This window comes from Stylophora pistillata, chromosome 4 (assembly GCF_964205215.1).
Source record: "Stylophora pistillata chromosome 4, jaStyPist1.2, whole genome shotgun sequence".
In the NCBI taxonomy this organism is placed as follows: domain Eukaryota; kingdom Metazoa; phylum Cnidaria; class Anthozoa; order Scleractinia; family Pocilloporidae; genus Stylophora; species Stylophora pistillata.
The window spans coordinates 27,109,235-27,129,567 of NC_142522.1; the positions used below are offsets into that span (position 1 = coordinate 27,109,235).

General features: G+C 40.0%; 1 pseudogene across 1 annotated transcript; it reads left to right on the forward strand.

The window, feature by feature from the left end:
- The first annotated feature begins 106 nt into the window (after positions 1 to 106).
- On the forward strand, positions 107 to 19,162 carry LOC148733117 (E3 ubiquitin-protein ligase UBR4-like; annotated as a pseudogene). Its single transcript, XR_016000372.1, has 37 exons — positions 107 to 129; positions 263 to 653; positions 1,156 to 1,196; positions 1,541 to 1,682; positions 1,754 to 1,835; positions 1,962 to 2,058; positions 2,161 to 2,237; positions 2,442 to 2,496; positions 2,723 to 2,789; positions 3,383 to 3,477; positions 3,994 to 4,052; positions 4,200 to 4,243; positions 4,338 to 4,418; positions 4,605 to 4,638; positions 5,455 to 5,508; positions 5,622 to 5,703; positions 6,991 to 7,075; positions 7,174 to 7,242; positions 7,712 to 7,888; positions 8,481 to 8,599; positions 8,816 to 8,888; positions 9,205 to 9,308; positions 10,181 to 10,292; positions 10,724 to 10,852; positions 11,352 to 11,441; positions 11,929 to 12,054; positions 12,490 to 12,561; positions 12,979 to 13,040; positions 13,712 to 13,802; positions 14,064 to 14,098; positions 14,642 to 14,836; positions 15,078 to 15,162; positions 15,479 to 15,618; positions 15,828 to 15,918; positions 16,433 to 16,528; positions 16,605 to 16,671; positions 18,889 to 19,162. The product of XR_016000372.1 is annotated as an E3 ubiquitin-protein ligase UBR4-like (transcript).
- Positions 19,163 to 20,333: the final 1,171 nt, after the last annotated feature.

Below are 20,333 nucleotides of genomic sequence, written 5' to 3' on the forward strand. Positions count from 1 at the left end.
GCTCAATTCGGTCTTCTAACTGCAATTGTACCTATCACATTAAATGTAACGATCTTTCCATCAAGCAATATCGAGCTGTTAATGCTTCTACAGGTTCACTAAAGCCATGGATGGACAAACACCAACCATGTAAGAGTGAACCAGAAGAAAACCAGTGTGGTCGAATATAGCGATAATTGATAATGATGGTAAATGATACACTGAAAAAATGGGGTAGTTTTTTAAGGTTGTTAAACCATGAGGTGAGCTCCTTGAGCTGAAGCTTACGTAGTAGTTCATTTAGCGGTTTTTTACCTTTTCCCCCCCTCGTAAAGGACAAAGATTGCAAATCGTTGGGCTCTGTTCAAGGTTATAGTGACGTGCGCATCAAAGCCAAGCAGTGGATGGATGGAGATACCAGTCATACTTATTCTCATTGGAAAGCCATGGCGCCCACCAAATCCAAAGTGACAACCGGGGAAAGCCGCAGTGAAGCACGAAAACGACACTTGATGGAGAAGTATGGCAGGAAATGGAAAGAGAGGACCAAGAGGAACGAAACAAGTGATGAGCAGGATCTGCGCGAGGAGGAGTGGCTGAGACAAGTGCTGTTCACTCCATCTAACAGGGCGGCTCGAGAGATGGCTTGTACTATGATAGAGTCCTTGTGTCAGGTAAACGTACAAATAGTAAAAACAATATTCAAAAGTGGAAAGGGGAAATTGGTAGCGTAGGGAAAAACGAACAGCAGCTAGATTACCATGGTTTAAGTCGGATGGAGTCGTGTTACGTCGAAGAAGTATATTTTGGTAGTGAAATAGTTGTAGGAGCGAAAAACGGCCGCTATTGGCGAGAGCACGTCCAGGCTTTCCCTGCCGATTATCAAGTTTCTAAATCTCATCACAAATTGTATCCATGGTTACCATACAGATACCCGGCCATAATCTTAACTAAAAGCAGTCATGGAAATCTCGTTTTGATCACCCGACTTTGATTCCGTTTGTTGCGAATGTCTTAGTTTCCTTTACCAAATAGGATCTAAAGTTTAAGTTCAAAAACTACGTTGGTGTTACAGTAAGCGTTCTCGTAACCTATAATCACGCTTTACTGCCGGAATGTTACTTTCAAATCCAGGAAGCGCACTACCCAAGTTATGATTTGAATGTTCTTGTTTAGATACCCAGCCGACAGCAGCATATGCTGGACTTGCTCACAAGGTAATTAATTTTTGAGTTTTGATAATAAACTTTGCAAATCGGGAAGGTTGCTTAACTCGATTGCCAAGGGCTTGCCTTGCTCATTTTTTATTTCTGCGTTAGGATTCACCAGCGAGTACTCCGTCGCACACGAAAAAAACATTTTTTGCAACTCAGAGCCAAGATTGCTATGGGATAGTCCTGATAAATACTAAGCATGTTGATGGGCCAAGGTGAATTTACAGCGTTCATGCTCAATTAATTTTATGAAACCAGGCAACTGTTATGAGAAGCGTTAGCTTGTGATGTCGCCCGAGAAGTTTCTTTTTTCTTTTTTTTTTTAATAATATTACCATGTTTTACAGTTATCTGGAGGAGGTTCGAACTTCAGGAGAGAATGCGGCTGAATTCTTCCAGTTGTATCAGCGGTTGACTCAGCCTACTTACTGGAAATTTTACTTGGCACTGCAAGGAGCTCTGCTGCAAATTGGTCAGCTGTTAACAAAGGTAGAATTTTTTGTTTCATTTCTTCTCTCCTCTAAAGTTGCTAAAATGGAGGTCATTCTTTTTGCTTCTAGGAAATAGAGCATTTGACATACCTGGAGCAGTACACCCTCAGTTCTGATCTGTCTCAGGGATATGCGTTGAAGATGTTGGCTGGTAAGGAAATGGCCAGCAGGTCATGGAAAGTGCTGTAGCAGAAGTGTAGTACTGTGTCTTTTAAGTCATTCAGAGAGCATTCACTTGATTTCTGATTTGATTAATTGTACGTTTTTTTCTTCACAGAATTGATGTCATCTTTCCTTGAACATGAAACGATCAAACAAAAGTTCAAAGGACGATTGGTAGCCACAGCGTTAAATGGTTACTTGTCCTTGCGAAGGTAACCTTGTTTATTTAACGTAGGAGACAAGGGGTAGCTGCTCAATTTTGACTGCCTCTTTCGGTGTTCTGTTCTATAATTTCATTTCTCTTTTCTTTTCAGATTGGTTGTCCAACGCACAAAACTGATTGATGAGACGCAAGAGATTCTACTAGAATTATTGGAGGAAATGACCACTGGTAAGTGGAATTTAACATTAACCGTTGCAGTTATGTTATAAAAGATCTTTACTGTCACTTCAAGAAGTTGGCAAAATTGTTTAAAGTCAGGGAACATGAGCGATGAAGATGTGGTGATTTGATGGTAATGGGTGATAGCTCTCTCTTATTCTCTTCACTAAAACCCAAAAAGAGAAAATAACACTTTTAATTAATCTTTTTCAGGTACGGAGACAGAAACCAAGGCTTTCATGGCCATTTGTGTGGAAACCCTGAAGAGGTTTGTTGATTTTGCACCTTTCGTAATTGGGAAATTTTACAGAATTTGAAAAATTACTACAGTATCACTGTGACAATCATGTTAGTTACTCTTTCTCTTGATTCAACGATGCGCAGCCCATCCACCTCTAAGAAAGATTGGCAACTTTTGCACATGCTTCTTCGAACGTAACTAGGGAGGGAGTTTATGGCAATGTGTTCTTACATGATTTGATATTTGTTATCAGGTATGGTCTGGATGACCTCAGGACTCCAGTATTCATCTTTGAGCGACTTTGCAGTCTTATCTTTCCCGTAAGTACTTTACAACTGCCAGAGTTTTACCAGTGCTACTCTTGAGTTGAAAAGTTGAACGTTTTGAAAAGTTAAACAGTTAGCCTAGACATTTAACCCTGCTCCAAGATCCAATTAGTATTTCTCACTTCTGAATGCAATAGCGTTCTTATAAAGTAAAAGAGGAGAGTTTGGTCTGATATCCACATAACATCCTCTAGCTGATGGGTTCGTCTATTCTCATTACCTGTATGCAAGATAACACTGGAATTGCAAGGCGAAGTTACTTGTTAATAACTTCTGGGAGTTCTAGGGTTAAAGTTCACTAATTTCAGTCCGTGACAATCTTCTATAACCGTAGCCATCCATTCTCTCCTGTGGTTTATGATGGGTTCGTGTACGTTTTTCTATCTTTCGCAAGGAAAGTTTTGTTGAATCCCTAAAGTTAAGAACGTTTTTCTCGTCCCAAAAGAAAATTGTCGAGTTATTGGAGAGTACTGACTGATAAAACTCCTTCCAAAATACTTGACCTTGCTCAACTGTGACATGCAATGTTGGAGTTAGCATTTTTATTTAGTGTCAGATATTTGATTTCTATATTCCTCTTTCAAAAGGAAGAGAATGATGTTGGCGAGTTCTTCCTTACACTGGAGAAAGATCCTCAACAAGAGGACTTCCTTTAAGGACGCATGCAAGGAAATCCTTACAGGTCTGTGGTGAAGAGTTGAAAATTAGCAATTTTCAGGGTGATTACACAAGAAAAGTAAACATTAAGACCAGAAATAAACTCTTAAGCTTTTAATCTAGATTAGTAGGTACATAATTGCCAAACTTGATCGCTGGTCTCGACGCCTACCACATTCCCAAACCCTTGGAGAAGTTACAGCGATAAGAAACGAAAACAATATTTAAGCTAAAACGCAATTTTTAGTGGCGTCTTGAAATTTGCTATCAAGGACTGCTCTGTTTTTGGTTCACTCCGTTTTGTGATTGGTCTAGAACGCTCGCCCCACCCTCTCAACCATGCAATGCCAAACTAAAAACCATCGTTTCTTGGTTCCCCGCGTTTCGTCAGTTCACCTTTTGTAACTAAATTCTCATTGGATCCTCGGTTATCGCTTTGTTGTAATTGGCCGTTTGGTTGTTCAACACTCGCTCTAAATGCCTTCTTAAGTGCTTGCTTTTATATCATCACTTTGGTTTTACACCCTCTCTTCCTCCACAGCTGTAATGAGCCTGGTATGGGTCCGCTCATGAGAGATGTCAAGAACAAGATATGCACCGGTAGCTAAATAACTTTTATCGAATTAAAAGTTTCTTAGCTAAATGCCATTATTGTAAACTTATCCAATCTGAAGCCCTTCGTGAGTTGTAATAGAAACGAGTAGAGGTATTATATGTAATAAAAAAAAACTATTTATGTTACCTTAGATTGTGAATTGGTGGCATTATTGGAGGATGACAGCGGAATGGAGGTAACATTCCTCAGTTTTTTGAAAAAATCTGTCGCGATCATTCAAGTACATTATATGATTGATGAGTAATTTTAATTTGTATCTTTCGTTTCAGCTGCTTGTCAACAGTAAGATCATTAGTCTGGATTTACCTGTAAAGGACGTCTACAAGAAAATATGGTGTCCTGAAGGAGAGGTGTGTATAGATATGTGGTATATCTGTGTTGTGAGTTTCACTGCCGAAATGTCTGACTTGTATTTGATTAGTGGGACATGGATTCGGATCTTTTCTCAGTTCCTCATCTTCCTGTTAAAATTTTAGGGTGTTATGCTCGTTACCTTATACCTCACTAATTCTAACTTCTTAAATTCTTGTTTTAAGGGTGAACCGATGCGGATTATCTACCGAATGCGAGGTAAAAAAAGCGTTTTTGTGTTGATCTCTTTAAAATATAACATTGATGTACTCAAACCATACTCGGTTCATTTGTCAGGGAAGCCTGATGAAATGCTTGGGGGAGGGGGGGAGGACGAGGGCGAATAATCTTGCGATGGACTAGCGTCCCATCCAGGAGGGAATAGTAATGCTCTAAGTTGCTTCATGCTATGGAAACCGGGATAAGCCCAGGCTGGATGGGCCTTTTGGCTCGAGGATTTACTAACCTACCTACCTTTCCTACACAATGCACTGGTATTGTGACGGGGGGGGGGGGGGGTTCATCTTACGATGGACTGGCTTCCCATCCAGGAAGGAGTAGTAATACTCTTGGTTGCTTGGTGCTGTGGAAACTGGGATAAGCCCAAGCTGGATGGGCCTGATTGTTCGAGTTTTTACCAACCTACTTATCTTTCTTCACAATGCACTGATATTGTGAGAGAAACGTTTTTCACCGTTCGAGGGATCTTTAAGGCCTAGACTCCACCGAGTGGCTTTGCGTTCAAAACCTCTTTAATTTGCTGAATTTGGTTCTCTGATGTGCAAAATTTTCTCGAATGACAACTTTTGCGTATCGAGAAATTTCGAGAGTTAATATTGATAAGGTGTCAACACTGATTATAAGTGTCCATACTGCTCATCTTGTTTTATACCTCTCTTCTTCAGGAGTTGTCTCTATTTACCAGCGCCACTCTTCAAATTTATAATTAGTTTTTGCTTAGTTATTGTAAGTGAGAATGAAGGTGATTACAGACCAGAAATCTTACAAGTAAAGTGTGTGTTATGTCCTTCACAGGTCTGTTAGGAGACGCCACGGAAGAGTTTGTGGAGAATCTTGATACTCAGAAGGGTAAGTTAAAGTTTACTCAGTTGGGTCAGTTTTCACCCAATGTTGTGTTCTATACCTAAAGTTGTTGCGAGGATGAAATATTTCTCTAATCACTTTGTCTGTCTTGTTTATAGAAGAGGAATTGGATGATGAAGAGGTATATAAAATGGCCTCCATTATGTCTACATCTGGTGGGCTTGAAGCCATGCTGAGCAGGTATTGTCAACTTTGCTATCCCTTGTTGAGAAAACTTTACGATGCGTTGTCTTATTCTCCTTATAATATAGTACTGATGTTCCCACGGACTGATTTGATAGTCCCGTGGGGTAGTTTGACAATCCCCTAAAATCCTTTGCTATCCCTTGTTGAGAAAACTTTACGATGCGTTGTCTTATTCTCCTTATAATATAGTACTGATGTTCCCACGGACTAATTTGATAGTCCCGTGGGGTAGTTTGACAATCCCCTAAAAATCCTTTGCTATCCCTTGTTGAGAAAACTTTACGATGCGTTGTCTTATTCTCCTTATAATATAGTACTGATATTCCCACGGACTGATTTGATAGTCCCGTGGGGTAGTTTGACAATCCACTAAAAATCCTTTGCTATCCCTTGTTGAGAAAACTTTACGATGCGTTGTCTTATTCTCCTTATAATATAGTACTGATGTTCCCACGGACTGATTTGATAGTCCCGTGGGGTAGTTTGACAATCCCCTAAATATCCTTTCCGGTCGTGCGCCATGCTTTCGCACTACCAAACACATACAAGTTAGGCTTCGTCTCTAGAGATAGTTCAACGTCCTGTTTAATTGAAAGAAACCTAAACGGTTGTGTAAAGAAGGTGAAGAGAATGCAAAAAGCTTCGATCTATGAAATGTTTTTTGACAGGAAATGTTTTTTACCCTTTGGCCCCTAAGTGTCCTTGGCATCAAATTATTCTTTTTAGTTCTTTACGAAAATTTAGACAGGGTAGCCCACTTCAGTAAATAGCTGGTTTAAATGGAGCCCTGTGCCCACCTATCGCACCCCAGAGGAGGACATCCACCACACACTGATCTCGTGCGTGGAAAATTAACGTCTCCTACCCCTGACCCTGCAGGAGACGGGGTCTACGGTTTATTCGTCCTTATCCGAGAAGGCTAGAATGTCTATCCATTTCTTGATATTATAGAAAGGTAGCAAATTCTCCTCAGTTATTTTAAGACCATGAGTATTGGTCCAGCCGGGACTCGAACCCTCGACCTCCCGCACAACACAATCCGGCGCTCTAACCAATTGAGCTAACCTTACTATATAACTCCTAAACCACACATAAGGTCACGAGAATAAATGACATGGTCACCAACTAAAGAAGCTCTTGATTGTTAAACGAATTCTCCTTGTCAGCAACTTAGGAAATGTGTAGAAGAGAACGGTATGAAGAATATGCATAGTGATGTAATTAATGTGGCTAGTTGTGATTTGACTGGTCAGTAACAGCTACCGCTACGTTCTTTCGAAGGTTAAGTGGTATTAAGGATCTTGTACGTGGCAAACAGTTGGTGTCAGTTATACTGACGCTCATGGGATATTGCGTGAAACTCAAGGTAACTTATTGATTGCTTCGTAGTGATCTTTTCATGAAACGTGTATAATGACGTATTTGTGTGCTGTAAAACTGACTAAATTCACTGTCTCCGTCCAGGTCAATAGGCAATACCTGTGTCTCCCAACTTTGAACACGCTCAACGTCCTTCTTGGAACGCTAAACCAGGTGTGGTTCTACTTCATATATAACTTTGTTTAATGGTCAGATATGTTTAATTTCTACAAATGTGTTGCGACTTAGTAATGTGAAGAAGGACAACACTTGACAGATTCCTCACCGTGTTTATGGAAACAGGTTTAGCTTCAGAAACAGTTGCGTTCATCTTTCATTCCCAAGATCTGACTAAGAATTCAAGCTGCTATAACTTTCCTTGTTAATTGGTATGGAAAAAAGGATGGGTTTTTCCTACTCGTCACCTGATTGTTGCTTAGTGTACTGAAAATATCAGAACACCAGGGACCATAAGTTAGTCTGAGGTGTTTCCTCAGTGCTTATCTTCCATAGCTGATCTTCGCTTGAATGCCTTCTGAGAAAATTAATCTCACGATGGACGCATATCCGAAAGGAATCAGTACAGCACAAGAAAACTTGATAATCAAATTAGTTAGTTAGGCAATTGCTATTTATGACACAGGCTCTTCGACTGGAAGCTGATTCCGGAGGTGGTGCGAGCATCGCAGAGGACGTGCTAGGGATCATGGAGACTGTGCTGCAGGAAGCCACCAGCACTCCCACACCTGATATCCCCATCCAGGAGGGAGATGGCTCTCAGCTGGACATGCTGCTGAACAGAATTACAAGTCCCTACGTGGTACGATATACTTTGGACATTTTGAGCTCCCTCCCTCTTCTTTACTTATCGTCGCCTGTTTTAAAAAGTTACCCTGAATAGCGTCCAGCCCTTGAAGGGCGAACGCAGAGCAGAACAAAAGAGGTTTATCTAATTATTTAAGGGCTGTGTATATGGTGGAATGATTTCTACAGTGGTCCCACACTTATAAATGAAATCCTCCGGTGAATTGGCAATGAACCTAAACAATGGTATGGATACATGAAAATTTAACGACCCACAAAAAGTTGGTACACATTTAAGTAGACGCGAACTTGCCATGAGCTCCTGTAGCATTCACTTTTCCTGCTTATAGATGATATCAGCAGCGGGATTCTCGACAGAACTGCAATCCTGTAGATTCATATCAAAACTAAAACTGCCAAACGCTACCTGAGTTTAGCGTAGCTGTTGTTGACAAAGGTGACTTGTCAGTCATTACCCAGCCTTCCAAGTCATACTTGCGCACAAACTCACAGATTATTGAATTCCATTACCCAACGATGTCTCAACAATGTCAATGTTACCAAGCAATTAAACGCAGATGTCATGTAATGTTCCTTTGCTTTCACAGAGGACGCACAGCAGTGTGCTTCAAGCAATGATGCGTATCATTCCCTTCTTGACATTTGGAGATGAAGGGAACATGAGGACACTGATCAACCATTTCTTGCCTTATCTTGACTTTGAGAAGTAAGTTCATAGCCAACTGTGGGCAGGAAGTGTAATCTTCATAGTCTCAACTGACAGATTCCCGTATTGCCTGACCCGAAAGAACTCTTGATGCCACAAAGAAAGTTCACTGGTAGTTTGTCTGGCTTGTAAAATACAATGTATTGTGCTGGGAAATGTTTTATGTAAAATGAAAAAGACACGCTGTTCTTCTAATTTGTTTCTTCTTTTGCATAGATTTGATCAAGAGCGCTCGAATGACGAAACTCTATTTTGTGACTGTTTCTGCAGTATAGCAAGCAAAATTGAGGTAAGCTTTGCAAGCGAGCTTAGGACCCTTCCATGTTTTTTGGAATGTGGTGACCAAATGCAAAGTGCCCTGGATTCCGATTGGAGAAGCTCTGGGTCTGATTAGTTCTTTTTGTTGATATTGTTGTTTTCTGATGTTCATGTGGTAGTAAAGACATTTAGTTCGATTCGTAATCTCCGTGTTCTTTTCAGGGTATTTTCTGATATGTAACCTTAAATATTGTCTACCCCTATTTTGTGTTAGTGTTGCTTCCCTTTTTGACCTCTAAACATTTAGAAAGCTTCTGATATTTCTTGCTAATTTTATTTTTTTGCAGAACAATCACAATGGCTTCAAGCTAAAGGATATGATCATTGAGAATGGAATTGTTGCTAAAGCGATGACATACCTGGAACAGCAAACACCTCAGAAGCCCTTTAGGTACGAAGAATAACAGAGTTTGCGCTGACTTCGTTCATTAACCATAAGACATGTACCTTATCATTACTGAACCAATCTTTAAGGTTTGACAATGCAGGTGATGAGCACCCTCTTCCCTTCCCCCTCTCGACATCAGTATGCACATTCTCCATACTGCTCTCTCTACATTTCCAAAGGTGTCGGCAAGGAGAATTTGTTTCACAATCCAGAGCTTATTTAGTGAGTTATCATCTCCGAAATTCTCATGACCTTAATGTGTGATTCAGGGGTGATATTGTAAGGAGAAATTAGATGTTAGTCGCTCCTAGGGGTTCAAGGGTTAAGAAGCCCTAGACTGTTGAACAAATGCTCTTTGTCATGCCTATAGGAAATTTATAGAGAATACTTTGGAGAAAAGGCATGCTTATGTTACTGTGTTACCTCGTGTACAATCATCTAGGAAGAATTGTTAACTCATAATGTGCAGGTTGTACTGGCAGCTAATTGACTTCTCCCTTTGGGTCTTTAGCTTCAAAACGTAAGACAAACTGATTGAAGCCTTAAATATTTCTCTTTTACTCTTTACTTACACGAATAAGCTTAGAACGAATGCCCTCAACAAACCGCAAGAATTATGCATTATATCATTAAAGGAATATGGTCGTGATAACCACCAAGCTCTCAGAAATCAACGGTAGGGAATTGTATGATCGACACTAAGGAGGATTTAGTAGTTAGTTAATTTTTTCCCTTTATCCCTCTCTCCCCCACCCCCTTCATTATTCTCTGTGTACATTTTACATCTTGTCCTCTCGTACAATACAATGGCTGTGGATGCGTGTAGCAGATGCTCATATCATCATTTTTTTTTTCATTTTTCCCTTGTTCTACAGCAAAGCAAATCTTCTTGAAGCTGATGTTTGGAAAGAGTTTCTTGCGCGACCGTCTCTTCCTTACGTTCTTCGACTTTTGTCTGGTCTCTGTAAGGGACACGCCAATACTCAGGTACAGTGGTCTGATTGGTTAGGAAGGTGATGAACTGATGTTACATGTGAATCACCTCTTGGAACTGTGTTGATCGTTGCCATAATTTAGTTCTTTCCTGCCGGACATTAATTTTGTGTTGTTGTTTCTCCTTTTACGATTGTTCCATTTTGTGTGATTGATTCTGTAATTGGCCGACCCCTAAAGCTAACATTGCTTAGCATTGCAGAATAGCGAACATCGTATCTTTAGACTTTCCTTTGCTACTTTTGTAAACAGTTTTGACGTAATAGGTAGTTAGTTATCGAAGTGTTATATGGTGTTTAAGTACAAAATTATAAGAGCTTTTTTTTTGTGTTGTATTTTGATTTTGTTTAACTTATGAGCGTTAGCTAAAATAGATCTGAAATCGTCATTTCTAGTAACAGACGTTAACTTTTCTGTTTAATAAGGTTCTAGTTGGCAAGACAGCAGTGCCAGCCATACATCGCCTTGAGCAAGTGTCATCTGAAGAAAAAGTTGGGTCGTTGGCAGAAAACCTCATGGAAGCGCTAAGAGAGCATCCTGATGTTGAAAAGAAGGTTATTATCATTCCTCTTTGGACTCGTTAAATGTTATTTCAAATGGCCGTACATGAAAACGTGAAATCGTATCTGTAATTAAAAAGAAATCGAGTTCTTTTCGGTCAGGTGTCACAGATACAGCATCAAGGTAACCACAGCGTTCAATCAGAACAAGAGTCTTATGTTTTGAAGCTGAAGACCTAAAGAAATTCAAGTCATCTTAAGCGCGGAAAAACGCAACTGACGAAGTCGCGACTGTTTTAAGTCTTACATCTGATTTGTTTAGTAGAGAGAGAGGTAATGTTTTTATTGACTAATCACACAGAGCATCAGAGTAAGGCAAGCATAACAGCAATCCCTGCTTTCGAAACTGAACCTTTGAAACTGAACGTCTGTCGCTGTCACCATCTCTAGCAACTACTGTATATTGCGTATTACTCTGCAGAGTGGTGAAAGATTTTTTTTTTAACTTGTGTGAATTCATTGGGTTAACCTTGCTTTGTGAAACTCTTCTCAGGTGGAGGAAGTTCGCCGCTCAACTCGAAATGAAAAGAAGAAGCTCGCTATGGCCATGAGAGAAAAACAGCTGGGAGCTCTTGGGATGCAGGTGAATATAATATACTCTTTAGTGGTTGGCAAATAGACCGCTAAGTTTGAGTTGCGACATTGAATTTAATGGTAATAAAAAATCCTTTTGACTTCTACTTTTGGAGGTAATGCCCTTTGCTTAAAGTTTGTCGTCAAAATTCCACTGCTCTTGTTCGGTCGACTTATAAACCTAGACTTAGTCGTGAGGTATATTCCTACGACTCTAAGTAGTTTATTTGCTGATTATATCGGGATCTTCGTGCTATACAAGGGTTCCTCGTCAGGTTTCTACTTTTTTCAAGAGGTTTTAGCAGTTGCTTTCCTCCTTTTGTTTTTGTTTTTGTTTTTTCTTTTTTGGAATATAATTTTTTGTGTGTGTGACCATAGTTAATAGAGGGGACCTCTATTAACTCTGGTGTGACGGATACATGGATATTGAGAGCAAAGCAACCCCAAAATATGGATTGTAATTTTGTTGTTTTAATTGAGTATCAATTATTTTTCAGACAACTTCTGGAGGAAAAATCATCGCCAAACCGTCAAATTTACTTCGCGAGATGGAAGAACTACGGGAAGAGTCCGGACTTGCGTGTTGTATTTGCCGCGAGGGATACAAATATCATCCACAAAAGGTCTGTTGTACCTTTGACACGTGCGCTCTGCTTTGAACATCTTCTAGCCTGCAAAGCAGACGTAATTCTGGCGAGCGAGTGCTCAGTATTTTCTCAGCGAAAATTAGGGCCGTCATCTTTGATTTTAGCCGGGAGGAGGGAAAGAAATTCGTACCAAGGGGGTGAGTGACAGTTAAAGAATAGGGAGGGTGAGGGTGGGGGAGTGAAAATTTCGTCCCTTCCCGCCCCCTCCCCTACTGTCGATTCTAACTCCAAATTAAACATGGCCGGTTGAATAAATGATCGCGCGCTTCTTAATGTTAACTCGGCCTAATAAGACGCCTGTACTGCAGGCTAAATGTGTTCTTGAAACATGGAAGTATAGACAGCTCAGCTATTGAAACATTTCACAATGTAAAATAATTGTCCCTGCTTAACTTTGGAGTCTTTTTACAGGTTCTCGGTATCTACACATTCACTAAACGATGCCTACTAGAGGAATTCGAAAACAAACAACGAAAAACACAGGTGAGAAAACTCTGCGGATTTGGTTGGAAAGTTGTTGTTCTTTTTTCAGAGTTTAAATTTGTCTTGCTGTTCGCTATACTCAGAGTTATTTGCTAGAAGTTATAGAGCAGTCAACAAGGGAAGAAGTGATGGTAGGAAAGGTAGTTTACAAGTTTACGAGTAAGAAGTTTACAAGTTTACGAGTAAGAACTTTACAAGTTCTAGAAAAAGAGCAAAAAGAAATACGGACTGGCAAGGATGGAGAAAAGTGCGGATAACCGCTCTCTAAGGAGAGTAATTATTATGAGCTACACTGGAGGTTTCAGTTTAGACGAGTGTGGTATTATTTTACAGGGCAAGGTATTCAGGTTGCGTGCATGGCTTTACCAGATTTAGTGACATCTTTGGTATGTTTAGTTTCTGTTGTTGTATCCGCAGGGGTATTCTACAGTAAGTCACTTCAATATCGTGCACTATGATTGTCACATGGCCGCTGTGAGGTGAGTAAAATCTTAAATTCATTTGTCTGAAAAGAAAAAAATGTTCTTTTCCCTCTCTAATTCTGTCTGATTGTCTGTCTGTCTATGTCTTTCATACTTTATCATTTTCTTTCTGTCATTTGTTTCAATTAACAAATGGTAAACACCACAGCGTACACTATTGAGTTATGGATGCACGCGGGAGGTTGCTAAGCACGAAAGAAGCGTAAGAGTCGCTCGAGGCGATAGCCGAGAGTGACTCTAGCTTCTTGAGTGCTTAGCAAACCTCCAAAGTGCATCCATAACTCAATAGTGTACGCTGTGGTGTTTACCATTTGTTTTATAACATCTCATTGATACATTGTAGCTAAAGAGTTCCCTTTTATTTAACAAATCTTACGCGACCAGAAAAAAACAAGCGCGCGCGGAAAAATAGTCTTTGCATTTGCTCACGTCAGCAGCGTACACCCATGGGCAAATGGGGGACGCTAAATTGACCAATCAGAGCGCGCGCTTTACTTTGGTTATGTTATAATGTTATTTTGAAGTCATAAAAATGTTTTTAAGTGTTGTAACAATCTTGTCTCCTGAATTGCCGTTTAGGTAATTGCCTTGTTGTATTGTTTGTTTGGCTGTTTTATTTATTTATTTTTGTAACAAAGTGAATCTTTGATGTTTGTTTTTGCTAACAGACTCGCTCGCGGTCGTGATGAGTGGGAAAGCGCCGCCCTTCAGAATGCGAACACCAAGTGCAATGGTCTTTTACCAATCTGGGGTCCTCAGGTAATTAATCCCACAGAATCTTATGGTCGATGATTTCAAAATAGCAGAATGCTAATTACTAACTGTCGTAGGAGTTCAACATGTTTTAGCTTTTCAAAGCGTATAGTAATTTGTCGAATTTATTTGAGTTTATGAGGCTCATCTCATGGAATAGTTTCCTGACTTTGAATTAACTCATGGCAGAGTCGTTAATGAATCCCTTTTGATAGAAGAAGCCTGCACTGATAGTTGTACAATTTAACTTTTGTGTTTCCTTACCAGGTCTCTGAATCAGCGTTTGCGAGTTGCTTGGCAAGGTGAGTGTGCCTTTTTCGCTATATAATGATCATAGAACGGTCCATGTTCTGAATAGTCGAACAGTAAGTCAGGGGCAAATAATAGATGACCTTAGTGAAAGTTTTCGCTCAAATTGCAGCTTTGGTTTAAATCAACCTTAAGGTTTCTCCAAGCGCAAGAATTTATTAGATTGACCTGATAGATTTTCATGATATTAGAAATATTACCAGTAATTTTTCGTGGTGTTCAGATCTCAAAGTAGAATCGAAAACAAAACTACTTGTCACAAACTGTGTCCCTTCAGTTTGTTTGAGCTCTGTAATTAAGTGTACACATTTCTTAGAAAATAAACAATAGAAAAGTAAGTCCTCTGTCCCCCTTTATTGTCCAGCTTTTTAAAAGGAGCTTGTAGATCTTTTATAGGAACCACCCACCCCATGAAAAAAATAAAAAGCTCAGGAAAGAACGGAAGAAATCCATTCAATGTTAAATTTCATTACTGTGTCAGTAGTGTCCATGACTGGAGTCTTCCATTTCTAGATCGAGTCTTTTGTTTTTTCCAGACACAACAGTTACATTCAAGAGTGCACTGGTCATCTGGAGCCGACATATCACGCTTCCATTCACGATCTGCGTCTGTTGCTACAGCGCTTTGCGTTTGAAAAATCATTCAGTGAGGACACTGTTGGCGGAGGACGAGACTCAAACATCAAATTTGTACCATATGCCATGCACATGATACTCTACGTTCTGAACACGTAAGAGCCCTTAACTTGTCATGTTAGTTGTAATGCTTGCACGAGCGAGGTTAGTCTACCTGTAGCCGTACCCTTCTCCCGTCCGTTTCTCCTTGGGGGGAGGGGTACGGCTGCACTAAGACTGAAGTGAGTGGTGTTTGAGATGCAGTAGGGGGGGGGTGGTGACTCGGCTAATTCTGTGTTGGCATATTTTTTTAACCTGGAATTAAATAACTTTTCATCTTTCATCTTTCTCTCTCAGAACGCGGCAGTTGAGTAGAGAGGAGAAAACCTTGAAATCCTTCCTGGACATGCCTGTGGAAAAATGGATTGAATCGTCGTTCGAGGTAAGTCACCCAATCGCCCCGGCTGTGATCAGCGTTTCTTACGTGTATACCCAGCTAAGGCCACTTACAGAATAAAACATCAGAATCTATGAATGGCTTTAAAACTTTATGCCCAACAGATTTTTAAACCACCCTAAAATCGCGCAAGGATAACATGCCTTCCTATTCTGAGAAGCTTCTAAATTTATCATTATCATCGCTGATGAGGACCTTTTCATTCCTCCTTGCAAAGTGATTTGAATTTGATAAGCCAGTGAATGATAAGTTTATTTTCCTTTTTGTCATTTCAAGTTTATTTTCCTTTTTGTCATTTCAGGTGGACAGTCCGCTTTACCTAACTTTACTGTCGCTGTTTGTTTACTCGCTGGAAAACTGGAATCAGTCAAAGATCACTTTCCTAAAAAGACTTCTCGTTACTGCGCATGCTCGGCATACAAATCCCTCGGGAACATCTAAGTATGAGCTGCCAGTTTACTCTGTTTCTGTTAGTTGTTCACGTTTACTACGTTGTGCGATGGTGTTTTTTTTTACCCAAAAAACGGATGTAGGGCTTTTATATCCCCGCTGATGTGGGTAGAGCTTTCTTAAAATTCTCTCAACACAATGTTTGGATCATGCCCTATTTGCCTGAGTATTAACTTGTCCATCTTTATTTTGTCATACAGGATATCGAATGTAAACATGGCTGAGTATTCTGTGTACCGACCCTATATCGTGTACTTTGTACTTATCGATAGACTTCATCAGCTGCTGAAGGTGAGTTGGCTGAATACGCTAATCTACGCCTAACCAATGGATCAGAATCAATTAAAGGAATCAATCAATAGCTGCCCGATGCCAGCCGATGGCGAATCGATAGATGCAAATACAAGTTCCTTGATGAAATGGACTGTCATCAATACTTGTGTAGCATGTGTATACGATTAGGGGGAATGAAGAAAACTAGAGAGGATTATTCATCCGTGTTGGTTGGATGTTCCTCTAGGTTCTCTGCGTGAGCAAATTGTCAACCCAGCTCTCCTGGGATTTCCGAAATCAGAAGTGCCCGAAACAGAATCCTCAGACAGAGAAGAAAATCCCAGGAGACCTGAAAATAGCCAACCCTGGGTTTTAGTGTGAGCCGGGCTCTATATGGGAGCTGGGTCTCTTAGTTTGATCTTCTTTTCGCGAAGTTTTTTATGTTTATTTCGATGACGGTAAACATATCAAACTAATAGTAAGTTGCTTTTTCTTCGGGCCCATCACATGTTTCGTATTATCCTTTACTTAGAAACATTTGGCGGCGGATGATAACGGATGGCCGCAAGGAATGTTGGATTACATACGAAACAACGATGAAGCCGTGTTATTAAAGGGCGGTGACAAGGTGAGAAAAGTACCTATCGATAGTTTCCATTTTTTTTGTAGTGCAAGATGACAGTTAAATGTGTTTTATATTACAGATTTTGTCCTTTTATCAGACGGATCTTTTACCATCAGAGTCACTGATGGAGTTGTTTGATGTCGCAGGTATGTGCCTTGCTGTTGTGATAAAGCTGGTGCAAAATATTCTGAAAATAGATGCTTATAGGCGCATTGAGATGAGAAATGCGCCCTATAAGCATCGATTTATTATTATTATTATTATTATTATTATTAAAACTTGTAATGGTTTCTGTTTAGGCATCATCCAGAGATTCTGCCAAAGCTTGGAAGCTTCTATTTGATACAGTAGACTTAGGCCTCAGTTGAAACCTTAATGTAGTCATTATGCTGCCAAAGGAGAATATGCAACGATTCTGAAAACTGTGTAGTGTTTAGTAGTTATAAGAACCTTGAAATAATTCTCAAGAAGAAGTAGGACATAACTGCTTCAAAAAAAAAAGAGAATATAGCTTTATTCCGAATCGGAGAAGTTGTATTATTGATGACAACACAATCAAACCTTGATCAAAATATAACGAGTTATCGGTTAAATTTACCTTAAATCATCTTACCGTGATTTTTACCCTTAAACCGATATACAGCTATTCTTCGTCGAATGATAACTGTCGCTGTGTATGCTACATTCTTACGCTGTCATTTTATTCATTTTGATCCTCATTCAGTGTATCCATCTCGTACAACTTCGTATTTACCTGTGTAACCTTAAACAACAACAAACATATGAAACATATGTGTGAACTGCCGTTATGAGACGTATATGAGAACGATCCTTCGCAGTAAAGCACTATTTGAGCAATAGTGAAAATCAGACCTGAAAAAAATTTCAGGCCTGTACGGGACTCGAACCACTGACCTCTGCGATACTAGTGCAGCGCTCTACCAATTGAGCTAACAAGCCAACTGGGAGCAGGTCATCAAATTAATTCGATATAAACCCGTAGATGATAAATCAAACAACAACAAACATATGAAACATATGTGTGAACTGCGGTTATGAGACGTATATGAGAACGATCCTTCGCAGTAAAGCACTATTTGAGCAATAGTGAAAATCAGACCTGAAAAAAATTTCAGGCCTGTACGGGACTCGAACCACTGACCTCTGCGATACTAGTGCAGCGCTCTACCAATTGAGCTAACAAGCCAACTGGGAGCAGGTCATCAAATTAATTCGATATAAACCCGTAGATGATAAATCAAACAACAACAAACATACGAAACATATGTGTGAACTGCGGTTATGAGACGTATATGAGAACGATCCTTCGCAGTAAAGCACTATTTGAGCAATAGTGAAAATCAGATCTGAAAAAAATTTCAGGCCTGTACGGGCCTGTACGGGCCTGAAATTTTTTTTCAGGTCTGATTTTCACTATTGCTCAAATAGTGCTTTACTGCGAAGGATCGTTCTCATATACGTCTCATAACCGCAGCTCACACATATGTTTCATATGTTTGTTGTTGTTTGATTCATCATCTACGGGTTTATATCGAATTAATTTGATGACCTGCTCCCAGTTGGCTTGTTAGCTCAATTGGTAGAGCGCTGCACTAGTATCGCAGAGGTCAGTGGTTCGAGTCCCGTACAGGCCTGAAATTTTTTTCAGGTCTGATTTTCACTATTGCTCAAATAGTGCTTTACTGCGAAGGATCGTTCTCATATACGTCTCATAACCGCAGTTCACACATATGTTTCATATGTTTGTTGTTGTTTGATTCATCATCTACGGGTTTATATCGAATTAATTTGATGACCTGCTCCCAGTTGGCTTGTTAGCTCAATTGGTAGAGCGCTGCACTAGTATCGCAGAGGTCAGTGGTTCGAGTCCCGTACAGGCCTGAAATTTTTTTCAGGTCTGATTTTCACTATTGCTCAAATAGTGCTTTACTGCGAAGGATCGTTTTCATATACGTCTCATAACCGCAGTTCACACATATGTTTCATATGTTTGTTGTTGTTTGATTTATCATCTACGGGTTTATATCGAATTAATTTGATGACCTGCTCCCAGTTGGCTTGTTAGCTCAATTGGTAGAGCGCTGCACTAGTATCGCAGAGGTCAGTGGTTCGAGTCCCGTACAGGCCTGAAATTTTTTTCAGGTCTGATTTTCACTATTGCTCAAATAGTGCTTTACTGCGAAGGATCGTTCTCATATACGTCTGTGTAACCTTGATCACAAATAGTCACGTCTTTCTTAACGAATTTAGCCATGACCTCCACATTAAGAAAGTTCTCTTTATGTACTTTTCTAACGTCCCTGAATTAATGATATACTATCCTGGACTTTATTTCCTTGCAGAACTGCTGTCTGACATCCCAGAACCGGAAAAGTTTATTTCTGAGCTTCTCGCCTCACTGCCCAAGTAGATCCCCGTTCTAAAGAGCCAACTTCAGTTAATCAGACCTTGGAATTAATCGCCTGTAACAGACTTAAAGTGTTAAAGATAAATCTTTGGAATAATTTGAACTTTAAACTTTGATACAAACTTACAGAATTTTGTTAATCCTGTATAAGTTAGTGTGTTAGAAAGCATCACAATCAATGCAGCAATAAAGCAAGACTTGTGACATAAGTTAATGTTCTCTGTCTAACATGCAATGAATGTTACAACCCTATCTCAACAGGGGTTGGATTTTTTTAACCCTATCAATCACCTACCCAACTGGGAAATTATCAAAATGAAATTCTGTTGGACAAGACGCCCTTAAATGTATCCCTATTGTGGCAATGAGCCAGGGGTCGACTTTCTCCCAAGCTTGTATAATACGCAAAAGTTTTCGAAGCAAATTTTAGTTTAAACGCGTAAACGTCACCTAGATGACCATTCGGGACTTCCCTGATTTTGTTGTAGAGTGAAATTTCATTTGTCTGAAAAACTTGTGCTACTCTCTAACCCAATCACCTCAGTCTCCCTCCTCCACCAGCATGACGACTTTTCGTTTATCTCCAGTTGTCTCCCTAACGTAGTCACTTAACTTTTTGGGGTATGCAAACCCGATTCCAGAAAGATGAAGAAATCAAAGGAACAACTTATTATTTCAAATTCTGAGAGCGATACTTTCAGATTTTTTAATTGTTTTCATTATGTTAAAGGGACGTGCTCAATCATGGTTATTAGACGATCTGAGAAGCGAAACCTCGCTCTAAGTGGCGGTTTGTCTTCCAACACCCAATGGCTTTGGCGCTTACCCACTCTCCAGGGCCGAAGAATGGGCGGCAAAAGCTTCCCTAAAGACGACAACGAGGAACTACAGACGAAATCCAATGCATTTCAAACAAGGACTGTTTTTATGCCTTTCTTTTTTGCGACTTTTAACTATTCAGGCCTTTTGCGCCGTGACCCAAGGTGCATCGGCAGGAAACTGCCCCGCTAAGACTCCATCCCTTCAAAGCACTTAGGAGGCGTAATCCTTAACAGCTGAAGGTATCTGAGGGAAAGCTGCCAATTCCTTCGGTTCCTTGGTAATAGCTATGAGGCGTGCAAAGACGTTCATGGACAGCCGTTGATTTTGTTGATCGTGTATCTGAGTCATCCTCCCTTCTTGTAGAACCTTTAGTGTCTACACTTAAAAGTAAACCGTTCTGAAAATCCATCACACCCACTACTAGGGTAATCCGAGAAGAAACTTTAGATGTTAATACAGAGGGTTTCCTTTCATATTTATATATGAATCTTAGCTTGTGATACATTAAATATCCCTTTTAAAGCCTGTACCTTTAGTTAAATTGGGAGAGAACTTTAA